The following is a 20,674-nucleotide window of genomic DNA, read 5'->3' as shown; positions in this document are numbered from 1 at the left end:
TGACTCAGAACATCATCCTAATCCCAAGGTATTCTTCTCAGTGGTTAGAGAATATTTTCTGCATAGAAAATGTCAATACAATTTCCATTAAATGTTAAGCATATTTCCAAATGCTTCACATATATTAACTTATTTAAATCTTACAATTATCAAATGAGATTGATTTGTATTGTAGATAAGAAAACTGAGCACAGAGGAGTGATTTTAAGACCTAAAGAGCAAATTGGATTTACAACCAGACATTCCCATTCTTTCATATGGAAATATCTTTGGTAATAATATTAAACTTTACCTCTAAAAAAAGCATTAGAACTTATTATTTTTAAAGTAAAAATAAAAATGTTAAAGCAAGTTTTCTTGGGATATGCTTATCTATTTATCTGAGGCCATTCTCAAATATTAATAACAATAATAAGGATATATTGCTTCAATTAGAAAAGAAAATAAGTTGACTAGTAATAAACAACATAAAAGTGACACAAGTAGACTAAAATGTCATAAAATCTTGCAAGAGCTTTACATTCAATAAACCTCAGATTCAAACCTTCCAGTGTTCTGTTTCCTGCTCCTTTCTCCCCTCTATCCTTCACACCTAGGCTGCTTATGGCAATGGCATCAGGATTTCCAACTTCCAATGAGATAGGAGGAAGAATTGGAAAGTTTATTAGCATTAGTAAATGTTAGTACATGGCTAAGGATAAAAAAATCACTTTAAATAATTATATGTCTTTTCCATTTTTGGTAATTTTCAATGAAACTAAACTATTACATAAGGGGAAATGTCTATAGAGATTGGCGCATTGTCCTAAAAGGAAGATATTTTGTAGACCCAGGTATGAAAGAGAAGACGTAACATTTGGAATCAGAAAAGTCTGGCTAAAAACTTAGTTAGCCCTACCATTTCAGGTTGTATAATACCAAACTATTTTCTTACTATCTTTAAACTTATTTTATGCACACATATTAACTATACATGTTAATGAAATTCAATGTGATATTTCTGTAGATGTATACAACATTCATTGATCATATTCAACAACTCTTCTTCCACTGTTCCATCAACCCATCCCTGCATTTTTCCTAATTGCTACTAATCACTATTATACTTGATTGTTTATTTTATTTTGTTATGTTTTTTAGATTCCGCATATGAGAGAGTACAGTGATACTTGTCTTCCGGGATCTAGCATATTTCACTAAAAATAATGCACTTCATTCCATCCATTTTGCTGCAAATGATTTCATTCCTCTTTGTGGTTGAATACTACTACTTTGAGTAGACATACTACATTTTATACATCCATTCATCTGTTGAAGAGCACCTAGGCCCTTAATATTTTACAATTGTGAGTTGTGCCACAATAAACATGGGCATGCAGGAATACCTTTAGTATAATGACTTCATTTCTTTTTTATATATACCCTGTAGTAGCATGGCTGGATCATTTGGTAGTTCTGTTTTTAGTTTTTGAGCACCTATGTGCTATCCTTCATAGTGTCTGTACTAATTTACATTCTTATCAACAATTTATAAGAACTCTTTCTCCACATATTTCCTTAGTATTTCCTCGTGTGTGTGTGTGTGTGTGTGTGTGTTTGACAATAACCATTCTAACATGGTGAGAGGACACCTCACTGGAGTATTGATACTAAAGCAGTTTTTAATCTACCTTAACTAAAGAGTTTTTCACTGTAAGAGTGGAAATTAAAGGGTTATTGTCATTGTCAGGTGGCTTTCCATTTCCCTTGAAGGTGGAAATGGCATAATATTTCAGCAAAATTCCAGCTTCACACGGGGATATTTATTAATCATCAACCCAAGTTTTTTGTGTGCACTTTCTCCTATAGGTTTGACAAGAGCAAACATAAACAACTGAAAACCAGATGAGAAACCACACAGAAATAAGAGCATTTATCCTCCTGGGACTGTCAGATGATCCCAGGCTCCAGGTGGTAATATTCATCTTTCTCTTCCTCACCTACATGCTCAGCATCACTGGGAACCTGACCATCATCACCCTTACTCTGCTGGATCCCCATCTTCAGACTCCCATGTATTTCTTCCTCAGGGATTTCTCTCTATTGGAAGTTTCATTCACAACCGTCAGTATACCCAAGTTCCTAAGTACCATTATTTCAGGAGATAAAACCATTTCTTTTAACAACTGTATAGCTCAGTTATTTTTTTTTTCATTCTCTTTGGAGTCACTGAATTTTACCTTCTGGCTGCCATGTCCTATGATCGCTACATTGCCATCTGCAAACCTCTGCACTACATGACCATCATGAATCGCAAAGTCTGCACAATGCTTGTCTTTGCTTCCTGGCTGGCCTCGTTTTTAATTATCTTCCCTTTGCTCATGATGCTGCTACACCTTGATTACTGTAGGTCGAATATCATTGACCATTTTACCTGTGATTACTTCCCCCTACTCCAACTTTCTTGTTCTGACATTAAATTCCTAGAGATAATGGGGTTTCCCTGTGCTGTGTTTACTCTGATGGTCACTTTGGCCTTAATAATTCTGTCCTACATATATATCATCAGAACGATTTTGAAGATTCCTTCTACTACTCAGAGGACAAAGGCCTTTTCTACATGTTCTTCCCACATGATTGTCATCTCCATCTCTTATGGCAGCTGCATTTTTATGTACATTAAACCCTCAGCCAGAGAGAGAGTGTCTCTGAGCAAGGGAGTGGCTGTGCTAAACACCTCAGTGGCTCCTATGCTCAACCCCTTTATTTACACCCTGAGGAATCAGCAGGTCAAGCAAGCCTTCATGAACATGGCAAGGAAGATTGTGTTTTTCACAAGTACAAGGAAAGACGTGGTGTGTTGAGGTAAAGGCACATTGATGAATAATTAAAAGTACAAAAGAATGAAATTTCAGTAGCCAATTCAAATCAGCATTTCCCTCTCTGTCCTTCTTGTTCATTTACTCTTTTTTCCTAACAAGTTCACTGACACATTTATTTACTATATGTCTCACAAAATTTAAATTATTTTTGTATACCTTTCTGACATCATGTTTTTCTGGTGCTTGTTTATTACAACTTCTCAAGCAATAATTATTTTACAAAGAAAACTGCAATTTGAGTTGTGGTCAGGACAAGAAGATATACATATACAAATGACACAAATTATAAATATTTTTATATTTTACTTAATACACACCAAAATATAAATTGTAATTTTATTCATATTCTACAGAAATTTCCTTGCACTTTTTTCTAGGAAACATCTTATATGTTACATAAGTGAATGAAAACTGTAAATTTTACTCATTTAAAAACCAAAAAATGGTCTAGGGTTGGAGCTCGATGGTAAAGGACTTGCCTGGCATGTGCAAGGTCCAACTTTATTCCCCAGCACCACAAAAATAATGATAATAATAACAATAGTTCATAAGTTAAAAATAAAAATAAACTAAGAAAAATGCTGCTGTCTATTCACAAAGTAGCATTGACCATTAATAATGCATCTCTAGATTTAGATGCTAAATAGACTTTCATATTTCCAAACCCTACAATTTCTCAGTAGATGCATAGGTAGACATACGTAAAAATATATGCATACAAACGTATATATACGCATACAAGGACATAATGAACAGATGCTATAGAAAATAATGAAGAAATAAGCACTGGATACATGGGATAAATTTATTTTCTGAAATTCCATTGTGATTAAGCTCTTTTCTGAATACGAACATGCCTGTGTTTGCACGTATATATGTGTATATATATGTATGTTCATATATATATGTATATATAAATAGATACATGCTCCTTGAAAATAATAAAAAAACATGATATATAAGGTACATATGCGTACATATGAAATCTCTTAACATATAGATCTTTTGAACATATTATATGTGTGAAAAAATTTATAGATATGGATATAGGTATCCTCATGTTTTGGACTTAGAAACAGGGCATATAATCAAATTAGTATATATTCAATTAAAATTTTGAAAATTTCTGCCTTGTAAAAAATAAAAGCGTCATTGCAAAGAAAAATATTCAATTATACATAAAGTCATGATTTCATTTGTTAAAATTTCTATTCCACACATTATGCTTAAAATACTTAAAAAGTTTTTAATAAATATGTGGCTGTGTTTGTGTGTATGAAAAACTTTAGAATATGGATACTGAGAAGTATTCTAACGTGAGAAAACTTACAGTAATTCTCATCAATGAGGTACATTTTTAATGTTATAATCAATTGAGAGATTGAGTATAAAATTTGCTGAAAGATAAAAAGGGATTCCAAATTTTGGAGGAAAATTGTACATAATTTGTAACTTACATTTCTTCTAAATTAATTGCAATTTTTATGTGAGGAAGTAAATATTTGAAAAACCTTTCTTTCTATAACCTCAAAGTACATATTTCCACACAAATAAATAAGGAATATTATCAAATAAATGAAGCATAAATAACATTATGAGGATGAAAACAAATCTGTATGTAGATCACATAGAATAATTACCTATATTAATGACTACCAGCAATTATTATAATTTTCTCTAGACACAGTGAGATAGTTTTGAACAGTTGCAGATAAAATTTGTCATTGGAATAAGAAAACTTAATGTAAGATCTAATCACATTGGCAAATTTTAAAATCACAACACAGCATGATTAAATAGAGGCACAATATTGTACAACAGATCTCTAGAATTTATTCATCTTGGAAATTCTATACACCCCTTGAATAGAAACTCCTATTTCCTTTTCTGCCAGTCCTGTAGCATTCTATTTTATGCTTCTATGAGTCTGCTTTAGATACTTCATATAGGTAGAATCATTCAGTGTTTGTACTACAATGATTGGCTTATGTAACTAAGTATATTGTCCTTCAGGTCCATGCTCATTGCACTTTATGGTAAGATTAAGTTTTCAAAACATAGTGTGTATATGTGTGTGTGTGTGTGTGTGTGTGTATAAAACATATATATGAAAAATATTATGCCAATTATCTTTGGATCCCCACCACAACCTTTCCCCCAATTATTTTGCTTTTCCTGCTGTGTAAGACAGCAATCATTTGACCATTGACTTTCTGAATATGGATTATTTCACTAAGCATGATGTTCTCCAGTTCTACTCATTTACCAGCAAACCATCTTCTTTCTTACAGGGTAACAACACAAATGTGCCTATATATCACATTTTCTTAATCCATTCATCTGTTGACAGGCACCTAGGCTTGTTTTATAACTTGGGAAAGGTGATTTGCACTACTATTAATATTGGTATGTATACATCACTCTCTTGGGATGATTTTAGTTCTTTAAGATAAATTCTGCAGAGTGGAAGAGCTGGGTCTTATAGGGCCCATTCTTAATCATTTTAGGAATCTGCATACTACTTTGCAGAGTCCTTGTATAAATTTGCAGTCCCACCTACAACCAAAGAGTGTACCTTTTTCTTCACATCCTCACCAGAATTATTATTATTTGTGCTCTTGATGATTTCCATTCTAGTAGAAGTCAGATGAAATCTCAATATAGTTTGATTGTGTTTCTGTCATCTCTAGAGATGTTCATTTTTTTGTGTGTATTTGTTGACCATTTGTATTTCATCTTTTGAAAAGTGTATGTTTACTTCTTTTGCCCATTTATTAATTAAGGTATTTGTTTTACTGGTGCTAAGTGTTTGAGTTCTTTGTATATTCTTGGTATTAATCCCCTGTCAGAGGAGTTGCTGGCAACAATTTTCTCCCATTCTGTGGTCTCTTCTCTTCATGCTCTTAACTGTTCCCTTTGTTGTGTGGAAGCTATTCAGTTTTGATTCCTTCTTGCTCATTTATCTGTGTTTTATTTTGTGAGTTTTATAGGCCTTCTTAAGGAAGTTGGTGCCTGCACCAATATATTGAGTTATTGACCCTATGTTTTCTTCTAACAGTTGCAAAGTTTATGGTCTAATTCCTAGGCCTTTGGTTCACTTTGAGATCATGTTTTGTGCAAGAGGAGAGATCAGGATCTCATTTCATTATTCTACATATGGCTGAGCAGTTTTCCTACCACCATTTTTTAAAGAGGCTATCTTTTCTCCACCATATATTTTTGACAACTTTGTCAAGTATCAGATGATTCTGGATTTGTGGGTTTGTCTCTGTGCATTTTATTTTATTCCATTGGTCTTTATGTCAATTTTGATGCTAACAACATGTTGTTTCTGTTACTATAAGTCCATAGTATAATTTGAGATCAGGTATTATGATTTGTTCACCCATGCTCTTCTTTGCTCAGGATTGCTTTTGCTATTCTGGGTCTCTTAGTCTTCCAAATGAATTTCTGGAATTCTTTTTTCTAGTTCTGTGAATAATTTTATTGGTATTCTGATGGAGGTTGCATTAAGTCTGTATGTTGCTTTTGATAGTATGGCCACTTTGACAATATTAATTAGCCTATCCAAGAACATAGGAGGCCTTTCTATCTTCTAAGATCTTCTTCATTTTTTTTTTTACAGAGTTCTATAATTTTCATCATAGAGCTCCTTCTTTCTCAACAAAATCACCATTGGAGTATAGAAAAGGTATTGATTTATTAAAGTTGGTCTTCAATTCTGATATTTTGCTGAACTATTTATCAGCTCTCTGAATTTTTTGGTGGAGCTTTCTTTCCTTCCTTCCTCCCTTCCTTCCTTCCTTCCTTCCTCCCTTCCTTCCTTCCTTCCTTCCTTCCTTCCTTCCTTCCTTCCTTCCTTCCTTCCTTCCTTCCTTCCTTCCTTCCTTCCTTCCTTCCTTCCTTCCTTCCTTTCCTCCTTCCTTCCTTCCTTCCTTCTTCCTTCTTCCTTCCCTCCCTCCCTCCCTCCCTCCCTCCCTCCCTCCCTCCCTCCCTCCCTCCCTCCCTCCCTCCTTCCTTTCTTTCTTTCTTTCTTTCTTTCTTTCTTTCTTTCTTTCTTTCTTTCTTTCTTTCTTTCTTTCTTTTTTTCTTTTCCAGGGAAAGTCTTATAGATTTAGGATCATATCATCAGCAAATAGAAATAGTTAGATTTCTTCCTATGTGTATTCTTTTAATTTCCTTCTCTTGTCTGATTGTTCTGGTTGGCTCAACATATATAAAACAACAAATGTGATTTTCCACATAAATAGATTTATAATAACATTTCAATAGATGTAGAAAAAGCCTTAGACAAAATCCAGCACTTATTCATGGTAAAAATGCTGAAGCAACTAGGGACAGATGAAATTTACCTTAACATATATTTTATTGGTTGTTCAAAACATTACAAAGCTCTTGACATATCATATTTCATACATTAGATTCAAGTGGGTTATGAACTCCCATTTTTACCCCATATACAGATTGCAGTATCACATCGGTTACACGTCCACGTTTTTACATAATGCCATACTAGTGACTGTTGTATTCTGCTGCCTTTCCTATCCTCTACTATCCCCTCTCCCCCTCCTCCACTCCCATCTTCTCTCTCTACCCCATCTACTGTAATTCATTTTTAAAGGATGTATATGACAAAATTAAGGACAGAGTCTTATCTTAGATAACCCTTCCTCATTGTGTAAGAAAACTGGAGAAATTACTAATTACAGGCATAATGCAGGAAAGTGCTCTATTATGAATCTGGAACATGTAGTTGATAAGAAGAAAGCCATCAAAATTTAAAATGTATGTTCAAAAAAACATCAAAAAACAAAACAAAAGCAAAACAAACAAACAAACAAACAACACTTTGCTCATAACTGAAGCACTCCAAAGAGGTCAGATTGTTAATTTTAATTTTCTGTGATATGTTTATGTCAAATACTAATGTGATCTAAAAGAAATTTCAAAATTATAAATTCATATGTCCATATGATTCAACATAATATACTTGAGAACCAACTCAGAATACTGAATAGACAACAGAGAAAGCATTTATCTAATCTTTTCTCTAGGAGTTTTAATAATAATAAGCAAATGGTAAATGATACATTGGAAATATTACAATTTTGTAGAATATAATGAACTAATGGAGTCAACTGTTCATCGCAATTCGGCTGCTCAGAAAATTTTGAAAACTTTGTAAGCATGTATTCCCTTTTTGAAACAGTTTTAAAAGAACAAAGGGAAAAATGCTATTAACCTGAATTAAATATATAAATCCAAATATTTACTATGGGAGATTTATATATATTGAATAATTTTTATTACATAATATGTTATTAGTTTGTGCAATTATATATTAAACATATGTGTTATTATCTAATGTTATGATTTGGATATGAAGGGTCCCATTAAATTCATATAAAAGGAAATAAAGGTATGTTCAGAGGTTAAATGATTAGATGATGATAGCTGGAAAGTCATCAGTGGATTAATACATTTGATGGATGAATAATTTGAATATAATACTGAGTGGTCTCTACAGGCTGGTAGGATTGGAGTGGAGGAAGTATATCACAGGGGTCATGCCTTGAGGACTTTATCTTGTTTCCTCAGATCCTCTGTTGTCCCTTCTCTGTCTCCTTTCTCTCTCGCTTTCTTCTCCTCCTCCTCTGTCTTGGTTTCCATGAGGTGAGAAGTTCTACTCCACCAGGGCTCTTTCACCATGACATTCTGCCTCACTGGGGCCCAGAGTAATGAAGTTTGCTGACCATGAACTGAACTTCTAAAACCATGAACCCCAAATCACATTCCTCCTTTAAGTTAGTGTTGTCAGGTATATGAACCACAGCACTGAAAAACTAACACATCTGATATTATATTTTCATTGTAGAAATATTTGAGAAGCATGAAGAACGTGAAAGAGAATAATATGTGTAATCCACTACCCAGAATGTCATATAGACGAAGGTTAATCATTTTGTGGTTATTTCCTATTAAAATATTGAAGTGATAATAAATAAAGGTAAAGCCAAGATGAGTAGAAAGATGAGGAAATTTGACAAAGCAATTAAATATTGCAGTCTTCAATGAGGATGATATTAGTTAAAGTATGTAATAACATTTTGTTAATTATGAAAAAAATATGTACTTCATAATTGTTATTTTTAAACTGACCATTATAGAATAACCTTTAGTTTACAGGGGACCAACATCTAACAAAGACAAAGTATTAACAATCAAAAAGGACTATGTAGACATTTTTTATATTTAAAAATATGATTAAATATTTAGATTTAGAATTCAGGTTTTGTAACAAAAGTATGCTTCATAGTTATTTTTATTGCTCAAAAAATATTACATACTAATAAAATATTAAGTAATCACAATTAATGGAAATACATAGTTTGTCGAAGACAGCATTGTAGATTCTCTGTGGAAAAAAAATACCATTCTCAAGGGAGATCCACAATAGAGAAGAGTTAGGAGGCTTCTGAGAAACTGAAGGATGGCTAACAAAAATCCCTCGAGGCTGATAAGATAGCAGATATATGGCCTGGCCTTTGTCTTGTTCCCAGGAGATTAAACCTTTGGAAAACAAACCAAGTAGAGTTAAAATATTTGAGATAAAATGTACAATCAGTTGGAAGCAGGATTGTGATTTAATAATCTATACTCATAACACCCAATTTTATAATATGTTTCTCTGTTCTTTCTTTAAATATTACTTTTTTAAACTTCTAGATCAAATTAGTGGAGGGGAACATAGTGTATTGCCACATTTTCCAAAAGTTTTTGACATTATATCTTTATTTCCTAAAATACTTCCCTTCCTTCATCATAAAATAGAGAAAATATAAAATCAAATTTGATTAGTGTGAATATTGCTAGTGTCTGACAAAAAAGCAATGATTTTATATTCTGTCCTTCACAGCAGAAATTTGAACATCTACAATATGGAAAAGACAGCTGTCAGGACTTAGCAGACTAAATCCACAGAATAGCATTCCCAGGCCAGTGTTTGAAGACCTGGGGACTAACTGAATGGGTTAAGGTGAATTGAAGATGTTTTCCTGTACACTTCTAGACATCCTTGTGGATGAGTGAATCAGTGGAATGAATGTCTTATGTGAGAAAAAATGACAAATGAAGAAAATGCTTTTCCATAAAACTTACCAGATAAGGAAGGATGATGTTTAAATGGAAAATATACTGTGCTATAATCCAGAGCTGCTAAAATAAGGCAAGTACTTTTGAAATTATGCTTCAAAACAAAGTGAAAAATAAATAACATGTTCTTTTAAGCTCAAAAATGAAAAAAAAAATTTGTATACTGTGTGCCTGCATGTACACACACACACACACACACACACACACACACACACTTCTAACAAATCATCAAAGACATCAAACTTTACAGATTTTGAGAGAATTATAATATAAATCAGTAAGTGAACATATTCCCTGGTTACTACATTAAATAGTCATATTATTACAAATAATATTATTACAAATATGTATTAAAATATAATGAAAAGAAGATAATCAAAATTGTTACAGATTGTGGAACTTATTTTAGAATTATATCAATAAGGACTGTACTGATCATAATAAATTATATCTTTCTTCTCTATTTAATTCTCTTTTACCCCCAATAGCTTTAAAAGAGGAAAAAGGAGAACCTAAGAGACAGGAACAAAGAGAAAGAGAGAGAGATGAACCACACAGAGATCACAGAATGTGCTTCTAGGCCTTTCTAATTATCCTGAGCTTCAGATTGGAATTTTTATCTTTTTATTTATCACTTATATATTAAATGTCACTGGGAATCTGACTATCATCACTCTAATCTTGGTGGAATTCCCTCTACAGACTACCATGCATTTCTTCCTCCAGAACTTCTCTTTCTTAGAGATCTCATTTACAATTCTGTCTATCCCTAGGTTTCTAAGTGCTATTATCACCCAGGATAAGACCATTTCCTATAACAACTGTGCAGCACAACTCTTTTTCTTTACCTTCATGGGAGTGACAGAATTTTACATTCTCACTGCCATGTCCTATGACCACTGTTTTGCCATTTGCAAGCCCCTTCATTGCACAACCATTATGAGCAGGAAACTCTGCACCCTGTTTGTGCTGTGTGCGTGGGTGGGTGGGTTTTTGGCCATTCCCCTCTCCCCCATGCTTCAGCTGGATTACTGTGCTTCCAATGTCATTGGTCATGCATATGATTATTTTCCCCTCTTACAACTGTCTTGCTCAGATACATGGCTCCTGGAAATCATTGGTTTCTACTTTGCTCTGGTTATTTTACAATTCACTTTGGCATAGTGTTTTTTTTTTTTTTTTTATCTTACATGTACATTATCGGGACCATTTTGGGAATTCCGTCTGCCAATCAGAGATAAAAGGTTTTCTCCACCTGTTTCTCTCACATGATTGTCATTTCTATTTCTTATGGAAGTTGTATATTCATGTATGCTAATCCCTCTGCCAAAGAAAAGGCATCACTGACTAAAGGAGTAGCTATTCTCAACACCTCTGTTGCCTCCAAGCTGAACCCTTTAATCTACACCCTGAGGAACCAGCAAGTAAAGCAAGCCCTAAAGGATGTGCTCCACAGGGTAGGGTATTCTACAAATAAATGAAAGAAAATTTGTCAAAAATAAGGGACACTGTAAGAAACAACTTAGTAAAATCTCAAAATTCATAAATATCTTTATTAGGTATCCTTGTTCTCTAATGGTTTCTTTATATGCCACATTATATTTGATTGGAGATTTCCCCAGTCCATTTTTCCAACTCCCACACCCATGTATATCCAACATATTGTTTACTGAGTTTTAAAAATATGCTGAAATTTTCCCCTACAGAATTTTCTTGAAATGGTATGTATTTATATAAAACATAATCTATGATATGGTAAAGAGTTTTAATTCTGTGTATATCATTCCATAAAAGGCACATGTGTCTCTATGTTGTACTTCAGATGTATAACTTCAAATTTTGCATAATTTCTCCCATGTTTTCAAGGTGAATATTGATAATGTCATAATGTTTTTAGATTCTACATGGTCTATATCTTGGTTCATTAAATTCAGTCCCTATAGGTAATATGTTCTATGACATTATATCTTAAGTATAGGGCTCTAAATTTTGTGAAATTGAAGGGCATTACTTTCATTTTCTCTGTAAATTGAGTCCCTCATTAAATGCACAAGATAAATTTAGGATTCACTATAATTATATTAATCATATGAACATCAACTCAATAATTAAAATTTTGTCTTAAGTTATCAGTTAATAGTTAGACCATAGGAGAATTTCAACTTCAAATGTTACTCTTTAAAAAATTTTTTTATCCAAGTAATATTGATTAGAAAATTTTATGACTAAACACTTTATTCCTAAATTTGTGGACTGCTATAATTTACAAAGTAAAACATAAAAATGGTTTTAATTATTTATAAAAAACCCATTACATAAATTCTAATATATTCCAAAAAATTCTTAGTCTTTATAGCTCAACAGTCTGCTAAAATCCGGAAATTAAAGGATTCCAATACAAGAAATTAACATGGTAATGCCTCACTGAGAAATTAAATCTTTAGGAATTTTTGTGATTTAAAGATGAATGCATGATTTTGAAGTAAATGTATTCCAATAGCTTTTTGAATTAAATATTTCCAAGGAACTTTCACATATGTATTACATTTATTTATTCAAAAATGTGTCTACTGAGGAAATGATTCAGTGATTGAAAAGTTTTGTACTTGCTCTCATGAAAATCTAAACAAAATAGAAAAAAATAAGTAAATAGGTGATCATAATGTAATTTTATAAGTGTTTTATCTCTATGAAGGATATATTGTACATATTTTAATTTTTTTAGTAGTAGATGGACAAAATACCATTATTTTACTTTTTTATTTTTATGTGGTGCTGAGGATTGAACCCAGTGCCTCACAAATGCAAAGCAAATGCTCCACCATTGAGCTATAGTCCCAGACTTTGTATTGAACATATTTACAGACATATTGAGATATAAATAATACCAGGTTTGCTCACAACATTAACAATTTACATAATTTTACCCACAAGCTGGCATCCTGGGTTGTAATCCTGTGGCCTTTTAATCTTGGGCTGCCAAGAGTAGCTTAAAACTGGAATGAAATTCTGTGGCTATTGAGCCTGGTCCAGTGCTCCGGAAACCATAAGCCCACAATTGCCATGGTCTTTCACTGAAGAGATTTGTTCAGAACCCAAGCTCCCTACATTTTGGCTGGTGGCTTTGAGAACCATAACATGAGTAAATCTCAAAGGATTTGTGGTTTATCTTGTGCCAGGGTGAGTCTAGAACTTCAGTCCATGAGTACAATCTTAAGTCATTAGCCAAGTCAGTAGACTATCTAGTGCTGTGTATACTGTGGTGGGTCTGGAATTGGGGTTTAAGGCTAATTCCTATGTTTATTTACCTCTCCTTTCCCCAAGTAGATGGTCTCTCTCCACACTGTACTGCCTGATGTTGGGAAGAGGTCACAAAAATAATATAAAATCATCCATCCTATGCTTCTTGATGTGTCAACTTTTATTCTTATACTACAACCAGGTTCTGTTGATGTATTACTTGGTTTCCTTAGCTGTTGTGAAACTAATATCATGTGAATATATTTGTACAAATTAAAGAGTAACGATGGATCAAGAGTCCTATTCCACCATTTTGCTATGCCATTCACAAAATTCCACTCCGCTTTCAAAGAAGTGCAGGACCAGTAGCTGAACTATGTTTCACTGGCTTAAAACCTAGTCACTAATCATCCCCATAGCATCTTGGGGATAAGTGGCATATTATTAAAAAGTAAGTATCCTTTTAGATTTTGGATAGATGTGTAACATGAAAGTTCAGTCAAAATTAAAAGTTAAATATTAGGAGGTCAGGGGAAAAACTATAGATGTAATAGAAACTAAAAATTAAGAAATAAAGATAGGAAATAAAAATGAGCAAGTGGTTGTGGAAGAAGAGAGGCAGGCCATTAATTGTTTTAAATTTTGAGAAAATATTTTAAAGAAGCATACATAATAGGATATTTAAAGAAAATGCTATGCTTTGTCTGATAGAGATTCATCTTATTTTTCCTATAAAAATATCAATAAGGTTACACTGCTGACAAATACACAAATGAGGGGGATTAGATACTTAACTGACTTCTGAACTTTTTTCCCTTAACCCTAACCCTAACCCTAACCCTAACCCTAACCCTTTATATGAATATGAGTTGCCTCATAAGTTTTTGTTCTGTTTAGAAAAAATGAGATAAACAAAATATTTAGTGCCTGATAATCAATAAATCTCAAACAATGATTGGTTAATTTATTATTGTTAAAGGCTTTAGGGAGAAAATAGGAAATATTAGCTATTTCTATTTAAAAAACAATGGCCATGGAATACAGTTTTCAGGGGTAGAAAATAGTGCCTATCATAATGTGTATCAATCATAAATTCAACACAACTCAATGCTATTTTATTTTTCTATGAGTTAACTAGTCATTTACTCATCTAGTTTCCTAGTTTCTCTCTTCTATCCCACTTTCAAATACTGTCATATTCCAATCCATCAGCGATTGCACTTCTGAAATTTAATATCACATGCTTTGCATACTTGTGATATTCATGTTATTTATGAAAAAATAAGAAATTGCTAAATGGAAAATGTATTACATATATACTTATGTATGATATGTGAGTGTTAATACTTTTCTAGTCATAAAACTTACATCTCTCAGTGTAGAACATTTTTAAATACATAAGTTTAAGTATTTAATACCAGATTTCTAACCATTTATTTTCTTGGTTCACAACTATTCCTGCAGTAAGAGGTTGTCATATGTATAACTATAAGCAACAGTTCAATGAAAGTATATGATACAGTGAAAGGAAGTAAATGTAACTTTTAGCAAATATTGCTATAATGTTAGCTATGGGTAGAAGAAGGCTCTCCCTAAATGTACATGATGATAGAGGGATAACTCTCATCAGAAATCCTTAACACTGGCCATTTCAGAAGACACTTAAGTCAGACTAGAAACTCAAGTAGCATTTTCTAACATATCCCTGTGTTATTATGAGGAAGATATGACGAGGTTGCCAAGATTCAAAGAATGCAAATATGCTAACATTCCTAAAGATAGATTCAGAATTCCTCAAAGAAAAAAGCATGAGTTCAAATAACCAAAGGAGAATCAAATTCTAAATCAAACTTTTATACACCCGATACCATATGTTATTTATATACTTACCTTATTAACATCAATACAGGTACTGTCTTATCAACATTTTAAAAAAAATTTTTATTTGTCAACTTTCTTTTATTTATTTATATGTGACTGAGAATTGAACTGAGTGCCTCACACATGCTAGGAAAGCACTCTACCACTGAGCTACAATCCTAGCCCTGGTCTTTTTCATTAATATTGATGAGACAGTTGAGGCTGGGGTTGTGAGTTTTATTCTTAGCACCACATATAAATAACTAAAATAAAGTTCCATTGACAACTAAAAATAAAATTTAAAAAAGAACAATGTCAATAATTCATTTATATCTTTTAGTGATAACCTTCCTCAGCAATCTTTGTTTACTTAATGAATTCCAAAGGTTATAAGAGACAGATAAAAATAAGCCAGCTCCACTTGTATAACATAAATACATAGAAATAGTTCTTCTTTTATATTGTTCTAATCAGCATTTGCCAGAAAATGTAAAATCATCAAGAAAGACCAGAAAGTTAGCTTGTTATTATTCAATTATTTAGTTTTTAATATTATGAGGGTTCTAAATCTGCAATTGTATGTGCAAACTGTATTTTGGAAAGTACAAATGAAATGGAATATGTATTATATTAAAGAATAACAAACTTACTTGTTATTTATTACTGGTAATATCATCAGTGGGGTCCCAACACAAGAACACAGCAATAGGCCTGTTTTTTTTTAAATTAATTTTTCCTTATGTTTCAGTGTTATGCTGTGATAGAAATGGGATCCTCTGTCTGAAAGTGGGCATTCTCTATCTGAAAGAATACCTTATTCCCAGTAAATTTTATTTTGATCATCCACTTGTTCATTTGCTACATCAATATTGAGAAAATAACTGAACCATGTATTTTATGAATGAAAATTTTTCTAGGCAATGATTTGTTTTGTGAAAAGAAGTTTCCCTTTCTTGTCCTTTTGGTCTTTTTACTAGAAAAGTAAATGAGGCAAAGAGGGTAATTATATTAGCCAAACCTTAAAATAGAAAATTTAGGAGAGAATATTAACACATTTTCCAAATACACATGTAGTTTCTAAAGTAGATGATAATTACAGTGACAGATTGTTAAACCTGTGAAAGTTGCCTAAAATACATGGCTTTAGTTTCCCAAAATATAACATCTGAAAGTAAGCTTAAATAAAATTTGAAGACTTTTGAAACTCTTCTTTCAATTGTGCTGTATTTTAGACTAGCTTTATAAGATTGAGGAAAGAAAAAACATCAATTACAATATTTTCATGAGTTTTATAAATTAAACATTTTTGTAAATAATTAAAAATTTAATTTTAAAGAAATACTGGAAGAAATAGCTTCTATTTAAATATTGTAACCATAAGCTTTTACCTATGGCCTGTAACAATATGTTTTCAATGAAGAGAGACCAATATTTAACTTCTGATCATACAAGTTATTTGGATGTGAGATACAATGGAAATGGGAGGGGGTTACTGGTGAACACAAGGTTTTATTTTATTTCACATAAAACTCATCTTTATGAATCTTTTTAAAGCATTATGCCCTGTCTTCAATCTCATACTAATATTTTACATTATAGGGAAACATTTTTATGTTCTAAAAAGAAGAAAAAAAAGGATTGACACTGAAAAACTACACTGTACCCACAGAATTCATTCTACTAGAGCTAACAGGTGACCCATAGTTCCAGGTTGTGATTTTGCTCTTTTTAATTATCACATATATATTGAGTGTCACTGGAAATATGAAAATCATCACTCTCACTTTGGTTGACTCCCATCTACAGACTCCTATGTATTTCTTCCCCAGGAACTTCTCTGTATTAGAAATTGCCTTTACAACTGTCTGTATCCCTAGATTCCTGGGCACAATTATTACTAAGGAAAAAAACAATTTCATATAATAATTGCACAACTCAGTTGCTTTTCTCCATCTTCTTGAGTATAACTGAATTTTACCTTCTAATGACCATGTCCTATGATCTGCATCATACCACCATCATGAACAAGAGTGTCTGCATATCGCTTGTCTTTTGTGCTTCGCTGTCAAGATTCTTAAACATCTTCCCACCAGTCATTCTTTTTCTCTAGTTAGATTACTGTGGCTCCAATGTCATTGATCACTTTGCTTGTGACCATTTCCCCCTATTGCAATTATCCTTCTCAGACAAATGGCTCCTAGAAGTGATTGAATTTTACTCTGCAGTAGTGATTTTGCTTTTCACTTTGGCATTAATAATTCTATCCTACATTTTCATCATGAGGACACAATTGAAATTCCCTTCTGCCAGTCAGAGAACAAAGGCATTTTCTACATGCTCCTCTCACATGATTGTCATTTCCATCTCTTACGGAGGTTGCATTTTATTTATCTTAATCCCTTTGCAAAAGAAAGAACATCATTGACCAAAGGAGTTGCTATTCTCAATACTTCTGTTGTTCCCATGATGAATTCATTTATATACTCTCTGAGGAATCAGCAAGTGAAGCAAGCCTTTAAGGACACCATCCAGAAAGTGATGCTTCTCTCTGGTAAAAGAAAGTATTAGTAATTTTATAAAAAGTAAATTTCTTATAATTGTTTTCTGTTATGTATAACCTCCTAAAACTTTCCTTCATTTATGGTTGTTAGGGTTTTTTTTTTTTAAATTTCCCCATGTCCTTGTAAAATTTACCCCCATATGGTTCTTAATAAATTTGATAAAGCTAAATATTATTTCAGAATTTTCTAATATTTCAAAATATTTTTTCAAATGTATTTGGGCAAAGGAGAAAAACTGGATTAATGACTATAATTTTAAATAGAAGTAGTTTGCATTGGAACAGACAAAGGGCATTTAGTTTGATGGAAAGTGGTCAAGATAAATGGGGACTTTAGAAATTTTTATTCTTACCTGGTAATAAAAGCAAATTTTAATGCTAAAAGTAATTATGACAATAATGAGGAGAAGTAGTAAGAGGAAGAGAGCAGAAGATGAAATAAATTTTTTCAGTATTATTATATGGTAGACAAATTCTTTTTTTTAATTCATACTTCTTTATTCACAAGGAGGAAAAAACAATTGATGTAACAATGCATTTGCAATCATCAAAGAGGAAGCAGATAAACCATGTTAAAGTATGGACAATCCTATCATAGACTTTTATAAGAATTAAATATAAGGAAAATATCCTTATACTTTTAACCTAGATTTATAAAGCTAGTTTAAAGATGTTTATGCAAGCTACTCTTGCTGAAGGTGTCTTTCTTTTTTTTTTTAATATATATCTTTTTTTGAGAGAGAGAGAGAGAAAGTGGGAGAGAGAGAGAGAATTTTTAATATTTATTTTTTAGTTTTCGGCGGACACAACATATTTGTTTGTATGTGGTGCTGAGGATCGAACCCAGGCTGCAAGCATGCCAGGCGAGCACACTACCGCTTGAGCCTCATCCCCAGCCCTGAAGGTATCTTTCAATGACAGGTTTTAAATTTGATGAACCCTAATTCTGGATCTTTTATGGTTAATGGTTTTCATGACCTGAGAAACATTTGGCTGCTCCAAAGTCACAAAAATATTCACTGATATTTTCTGGAAAACAAGTTTAGTATTTTTTAGCTATTGCATTTATATCTGTGATTTAACTCAAATTTAGTTTTGTAAGGTAAGAGCTCATAATCATTTTCTTCCAAGTGGATATTCAGCTCCACTGTCAGGCCTCCATTTGTTGAAGATTCTCCTTCTCTGTTTGATTGCTTTGACACTTTTTTTAAAAATCAAGTGATTAGATTAAAAAATGAATGTTTTTAGGTCCTGACTTCTATTCCACTGATTTATCTCATTACTGCTACTACTTTCTATAATAATCCTGGCATTGTTTTACCAAATTTAAACATGAATAAAAGAAAATACAAAAATTAAACTTAATTAAATGAATGAGATGAAAATGAGCCTAAGAACATCTGTAGGAAACGATTTTTTAAAATTGTTTCACAGTTTTGAAACTCTCCATAATTATTACCAATCAAGAGCAAAATATATTTATCCACAAATAAATTTAAAAAGTACATATTTTTAGTACCTTCAACTGAAATTTTAGATGAAAACTATTTTATCAAATTTTCTACTTAATTTTACAAGTCTCCCCACATTAGTTATATCATTTAATAATATCACAATTGGTAGGCTTTAAAAAATCATTAAAACATCATGTGTTGAAGCTGGATTATAAGTACACAATCTCCCTAATAAAATAAATGACGTTAAATTTATTTTACAATAAATAATAAAATGCTAAAAAGTCACAAATCAATTTTAAAAAGTGTACTTTGTAAAGAAAATAGTATATTATTTCCTTTACAAAAAAATCTTTATAAAATTTTCTTTAGCATTTGTCTTGGAAAAAAATTATAAGTTTGAATACAGTTCAGTAGTATTTTATAAAATAAAATCCAAAATAACCCCCTTCCCCCCCAAAAAAAATCCTTTATGAGCAACTTGTACATTACGTGGCTCTTAGAAACTGATCTATACTAATTTTGTTCATATTGGTGTAGAAGGACTCTCTATAATCACTACCATCATTTCTTAAAACACATAAGCCTCAAATTTTCCATAAAAACACACCTGAACAGCTTGAAAAGTTTGCCAAATTGAGAGTAACACCAAAACTCTTTAAGCATTGCAATTTGTTCTTAACTTAAAATTTTGTTTTGAGGCATATTATTCAGATCTTCCTACAATAATTCTATAATATGTTTTTAAAAATAACCCAAACACTAAGAAAATAAAAAGAGACACAGAGACAAGATGCAGAGACAGGAAAAGAAGTGGCAAAATGGCAGAGAGGCCAAGCTGTCACAGCTTTATTTATATCAACAGGTTATATTAGGTCATTGGCATCATTAGTACATACTTTTCATTGTGTCATTAGGCAGGTTATAGAGTTAGCAACATTATGCAGTTTATTTCTCAGTTACATATTAAGTTGTAATGTGCAATGTTGGAAGTTTTGTGTAGTTCTCAAGAAAATCCATTATATAAAGTTATTGTTATGAGGACAGGTTTAGGCTCAGTAAAACATTGTGGTTGTCTAACAAGAGAGTTCCTTTATTCCCAGGAGCTGTGTGCCTGAGATCAAGGGCAAGGCTGATAAGACTATAGCGGCGGGGCTGGGGATGTGGCTCAAGCGGTAGCACGTTCGCCTGGCATGGGTTCGATCCTCAGCACCACATACAAACAAACATGTTGTGCCCGCTGATAACTAAAAAATAAATATTAAAATTCTTTCTCTCTATCTACCTCTCTCTCTCTCTTAAAAAAAAAAAGACTCTAGTGGCATTGCTACAGCATCTAGACATAGCACATGTATTAGTTATCTTCTGCAGGGCTTTCTAAGGGTGGGAAACAGAGCCAGTTGCCCAGCAGGAGTTTGCTCACCAGCAGAACACTTCTCTGTATATTCCCATGGTCAGATTCCCTACAAAATACTTGAAGAAAGTTTGCTAAAATAAAATTACAATGCTTAACCATATTTTTTCTACTGACAGCAATGGAAATTACT

At 32.4% G+C, this 20,674-nt stretch overlaps 2 pseudogenes; both read left to right on the top strand.

Annotated features, from left to right (window-relative positions):
* The first annotated feature begins 1,884 nt into the window (after positions 1-1,884).
* Positions 1,885-2,843, top strand: LOC143398487 (olfactory receptor 6C1-like; annotated as a pseudogene).
* Positions 2,844-3,714: 871 nt separating this feature from the next.
* Positions 3,715-17,681, top strand: LOC143398486 (olfactory receptor 6C3-like; annotated as a pseudogene).
* The last annotated feature ends 2,993 nt before the right edge of the window (positions 17,682-20,674 follow it).

The sequence above is a fragment of the Callospermophilus lateralis genome, chromosome 4, assembly GCF_048772815.1.
Source record: "Callospermophilus lateralis isolate mCalLat2 chromosome 4, mCalLat2.hap1, whole genome shotgun sequence".
In the NCBI taxonomy this organism is placed as follows: domain Eukaryota; kingdom Metazoa; phylum Chordata; class Mammalia; order Rodentia; family Sciuridae; genus Callospermophilus; species Callospermophilus lateralis.
Note: the sequence above shows the minus strand (reverse complement) of the source record. Positions and strands in the feature narration are given on the sequence as shown.